At 41.0% G+C, this 5,517-nt stretch overlaps 1 pseudogene; it reads left to right on the forward strand.

The window, feature by feature from the left end:
* The first annotated feature begins 405 nt into the window (after positions 1–405).
* Positions 406–4,688, forward strand: LOC138430814 (tigger transposable element-derived protein 1-like; annotated as a pseudogene).
* The last annotated feature ends 829 nt before the right edge of the window (positions 4,689–5,517 follow it).

The following is a 5,517-nucleotide window of genomic DNA, read 5'->3' on the forward strand; positions in this document are numbered from 1 at the left end:
GGGTCTTGTGTGTAACAGGAAAAGCAGATTAGTAAGACAGATGCCAACTGGGTTCTTGTGACTTTTTGATATATGGAGCAAAACTTCACATCAAGTGTACGTTCAGATTTTGCTTTTATATGAACCCAAAAGTTCTCTTACAAAAAAAGTGAGTTTTTAGTTTATGTTTTGCTGCTAAAAGATTTGTCTGATACAATATCTTCTGTTTTACCTCAGCATCTTTGCAGTGTTTGGAGATAAACCTCAAATTCCCTTGGGACTGGGTGGTGGTGGTGTTTTTTTTGACAGGGTTTGTTTTGTTCTCTGCTGAATCCTATGGCCTTGAACACTGCCCAGGAATATTAGTAGATGCTCAGTACATACTTGTCCATGGAACATGCCAAGTCAGTTCAACCTTTAAGATCGATGTTATCAATAATATATATTGAAAGAAGATGCCATCTGCCTTCTAGGACTGTCATAGCTGGAGAGAAGTCAATGCCTCGCTTCAAAGCTTCAAAGGACAGGCTAAGTCTCTTGTTAGGGACTAATGCATCTGGTGATTTTTAAGTTGAAGCCAATGCTCTTTTACCATTCCTCAAATTCTAGAACATTTAATAATTTTGCTAAATCTACTCTCCCTTTGCTTTAGAAATGGAACAACACAGCCTGGATGAAAGCACATCTGTTTACAGCATGGTTCACTGAATTTTGTAAGTCCACTGTTGAGACCTGCTTAGAAAAAGATTCCTTTCAAAATATTACTGCTGATTGATAATGCACCTGGTTGCTCAAGAGCTCTGGTATACGAGATTAGTGTGGTTTTCATAACTGCTAACACAGCGTTCATTCTGAAGTCCATGGATCAAGGAGTAATTTTGACTTTCAAGCCTTTTTCTTGAAGAAATGTATTTTGTAAGACTATAGCTGCCGCGGATAATGATTTCTATAATTGGTCTGGGCAAAGTCAATGGAAAACCTTCTGGAAAGGATTCACCATTCCGAATGCCATTAAGAACAATGGTGATTCACGGGAAGAAGTCAAAATAGGAACATTAACAGGAGTTTGGCAGCAGTTAATTACAACCCTTAGAGATGACTTTGAGGGGCTGATGACTTCAGCGGAGGAGGTAATTGCAGAGGTGGTACAAACAGCAAGAGAACTAGAATTAGAAGTGGAGCCTGAAGATGCGACTGGATTGCTGCAGTCTCATACAGCGTTAGCAGATGAGGAGTTGCTGCCTATGGATGAGTAAAGAAAGTGGTTTCCTGGGACTGCCCGGGTGGTCCAGGGGTTAAGAATCCACCTTGCAATACCAGGGGATTGATCCCTGGTCCGTGAACTAAGACCATACGTGCTGTGCGACTTCACTTTCACTTTTCACTTTCATGCAGTGGAGAAGGAAACGGCAACCCCCTCCAGTGTTCTTGCCTGGAGAATCCCAGGGACGGGGGAGCCTGGTGGGCTGCCGTCTATGGGGTCGCACAGAGTCGGACACGACTGACGCGACTTAGCAGCAGCAGCTGTGGAGCAACTAGGTGACTAAGTCCACACGGCACCACTGCTGAGCCTTCATGCTCTGGAGCCTGTGTGCTACAACTGGAGTCCCATTGCAAGAGAAGACCCCCAAGTACTGAACTAAGATGCAGTACAGCCCAGTAATAAATGAATGAACGTTCACACACAAACAGGAAAGTGCTTTCCTGAGACGGAATCTGCTCCTGGTGAAGAGGATGTGACGACTGTTGAAATGACAACAAAGGATTGAGAAAATTACATGAGCTTCATCCACAAAGCAGCAGCGGGGTTGGGGAAGACTGACTCCAGTCTCTAGTGAGAGTCTACTGCGTGCAAACTGCTATCAAGCACTGTTGCAGGCTACAGAGAAATCATTCTTGAAACGAACAGTCATTTGATGGGGCAAACTTCACTGCTGTCTTATTTTAATGAACTGTCACAGCCACCCCAGCCTTTAGCAAACACCACCCTGATCAGTCAGCAGCCATCAATATCCAGGCAACATCCTCCACCAGCGAAAAAAAAAAAAAACAGACCTCCTCACTGAAGACTCAGATGATGGTCAGCATTTTTAGCAATAAACCATTTTTAAATTAAGAGATTTACATAGGTTTTTTTAGACATAATGCTATTGCACACTTACTAGACTATGATAAAGTGTAAACGTAACTTTTATATGCACTAGGAAACCAAAAGATTCATGTGAGTTGCTTATTGCAATATTCAACTTATTACGGTGGTCTAGAATCAAACCCTCAAGATCTCTGAAGTCTTGCCTGTACTCTAAAAAGTTTGAAGTGAAGTGAACTGAAGTGACGTCGCTCAGTCATGCCCGACTCTTTGCGACCCCGTGGACTGTAGTTTACAAGGTTCCTCTATCCATGGAATTTTCCAGGCAAGAGTACCGGAGTGCGTTACAATTTCCTTCTCCAGAGGATCTTCCCGACCCAGGGATCGAACCCAGGTCTCCCGCATTGCAGGCAGACGCTTTACTGTCTGAGCCACCAATCTAAAAAGTTTAGATTAAGGGAAAAAGCAATAGTAAAGTAGATAGCAGATCCTCAGCCTTGTCCCAAGCTCCTGGGATACAGACGAATTTTCCATGGCTTTATGATAGTTGACTATGAAAAGATCTTTATAGTGTAACGCTTACTTTTACCTTTAATGTGTGTTAACACTCATGTGTGTGCTGTGTGATAAGTTGCTTCAGTCGTGTCCGACCCTGTGCGACCCCATGGATTGTAGCCCGTCAGGCTCCTCTGTCCATGGGATTCTCCAGACAAGAATTCTGGAGTGGCTTGCCGTGCCCTCCTCCAGAGCATCTTCTCTACCCAGGTATTGAACCTGGGTCTCTTATATATCCTGCATCGGCAGGTGGGTTCTTTACTACTAGCGTCACCTGGGAAGCCTGTTAACACTCATAATGGTATACAAATGAGGAAATGCTTCTGTCATAATTTAGTAGAATTATTAGATGAAAGTACATATACAAGAATCTAAAATTTTCTTAACATTTTCTCACGAAATTAGCTCTGACCTATCTTAATACAGCCAAATATCAACTATGCCCAGCAGTGTTTTATGAAAGGGTAGGAAAGCATAATAATGGGTCATCAGCATTGTAGCTGATGCCTCAGTAAATGCAGTTCAACAATCATCTGCACGAGAATGAGGTGGTATAAAAAAATGTGACATCCTGACTCCTACCCATGCCTACTGAATCAAAATCTCTGAAAACACAACTCTGTCATCTGTATTACATAAGCCCCCTGGTTGATTTTCATGCACATTAAAGTTTGAGAACAGCTAGTTTATATATTATCGTGAAAAACATAAAATCAGGTAACAGAACTTAAATATCGTATCCCTTTATTCTCCTTTTTTCCACATTTCAAAGGAAGATTTTTTTTTCTTGAGTCTTTTTAACTACCTAACTAAAAAAAGAAGTCAATCAGATGCCCATTCCTATTTCAATTCTGGATAATTTTATAGATGAAAATGGCCTTGAATCTAACAGAATGACTGTCATATAATTTTCTCTAGCTCTTTTCTTATGTGTTTATCTAGTTCCAATTATAATTTGTTACTTCTAAAGCCATCATGTTGTGATATGGATTTCAAGCACAAATCTGTCCTCAAAAAGCATTTAACCTCTCCCCATGGCAGAAGCAGTGGTGAAAAACTACCCAGGCATGATCTGGAAAGGCAAAGCCTACTGTAACTAGAACCACACCTTGTTATGTAAGCTGTATATCATTCCGTTGGGCAAGCCTTTCTATAGAAATGCAGCATTTGTAATATTGCATTCCACCCCCATCTTTAGATCTTATTTTTGGTCTACCTACATGTGTTATGACTTCACTTTCACTTTTCACTTTCATGCATTGGAAAAGGAAATGGCAACCCACTCCAGTGTTCTTGCCTGGAGAATCCCAGGGGCGGGGGCGGGTGGGGGGGAGCCTGGTGGGCTGCCGTCTATGAGGTCGCACAGAGTCGGACACGACTGAAGCGACGCAGCAGCAGCAGCAAACTCATCATAATCAAACACATGTGATTCTCTGTGCTGTCATGAACGCTTTAAATTCATATTCTAGATAGTCACGTGAATGTTGTAATCAACCCAACAATACTTGTGATATGCTGAAACAATTAGGTTAATATGCAAAAAACAAGTAAACTTGGTGAAGAATAAAACTGGATAAACTTACTTGACATTTGCAGATAAAATCACAGAGGTACTTAATAGATCTTTTCACATTTTTTAAAAATATAAATTCAAATTGCTCCCAAACTACCAGTTATATTTAAGCCAGTACTCTGCCATTAATGGTTTAATAATTTGGAATACCACTATTTTTTACTTAATGATCATTTAGGTCTAAGGCAAAGCTGGTATTCTCTTTGAGTTCTTTGATGAAGAAATGTCAAATAATATTTAAAGAAATTTTGAAATTGAACAGAGTTAAAATTTGAATTACTTTCTCTTCTAAGTTAAAATGTGTTATTATTGAGTTGCTAAGTCATGTTTGACTCTTTTGCCACCCTATGTAACCCACCAGGCTCCAGGCAAGAATACTGGAGTGGGTTGCCACTTCCTTCTCAGGGGATCTTCCTGACACAGGGTTCAAACCCACGTCTCCTGCATTGGCAGGCAGACTCTTTTCCACAAAGCCACCAGGAAAGCCCCTAACCTAAAATACTATTCGTTAAAAGCCTAAATTATGGTCAAGAAGAAAGAGCTGAGACATTTTAGTAAATCTTGATTACATATCCTAAAGAGAATATAGAAGATGGTATCGATGTAAACATGCCACAGTCAATAAAAGCCACTTCAAACAAGAAATGCATCTACATGAGGACCAGAATTCTCCAAGAAATTGTTCTGTTTTGCTGTTTTACTTACATCTACCAGCAGAGGGAGTAAAAACTCACCTATCCGAGCCCAGATTCCAAAAAGAAATTCAGAGATACCGGATTCAGCAGGATTTTAAGTCTTGAATTTCATAAATGAAGAATCTGAGACTGCCGAGGGGAAAGTAAAGTGAAAGTGAAGTCACTCACTTTGTCCGACTCTTTGTGATCCCATGGATCCTCCGTCCATGTGATTTTCCAGGCAAGAGTGCTGGAGTAGATTGCCATTTCCTTCTCCAGGGGATCTTCCCGACCCAGGAATCAAACCCGAGTCTCCCACATTGCAGGCAGACGCTTTACCGTCTGAGCCACCAGGGAAGCTGAGGGGAAAGGAGTGTATAGTATTTTCACTACTGACTAATGGTGGGGCCAGATAAATAATTTCTGTCTCCTGGCTTCCAAGATGGGGCAGGCTACATTCTTACACTCAGTTGTCAACTTGGGTATTTATCACAGTAGCCCTGAGAATTGAGTTTTCTTGTTTAAAAAAAAAAAACAAACTGTTAATTTTGTATCAGGGTATAGCCAATTAACAAAGTTGTGATAGTTTCAGGTGGATAACAAAGGGACTCAACCATACTTATACATGTATTGATTCTCCCCCCAAA

The sequence above is a fragment of the Ovis canadensis genome, chromosome 26, assembly GCF_042477335.2.
Source record: "Ovis canadensis isolate MfBH-ARS-UI-01 breed Bighorn chromosome 26, ARS-UI_OviCan_v2, whole genome shotgun sequence".
Taxonomy (NCBI): Eukaryota; Metazoa; Chordata; class Mammalia; order Artiodactyla; family Bovidae; genus Ovis; species Ovis canadensis.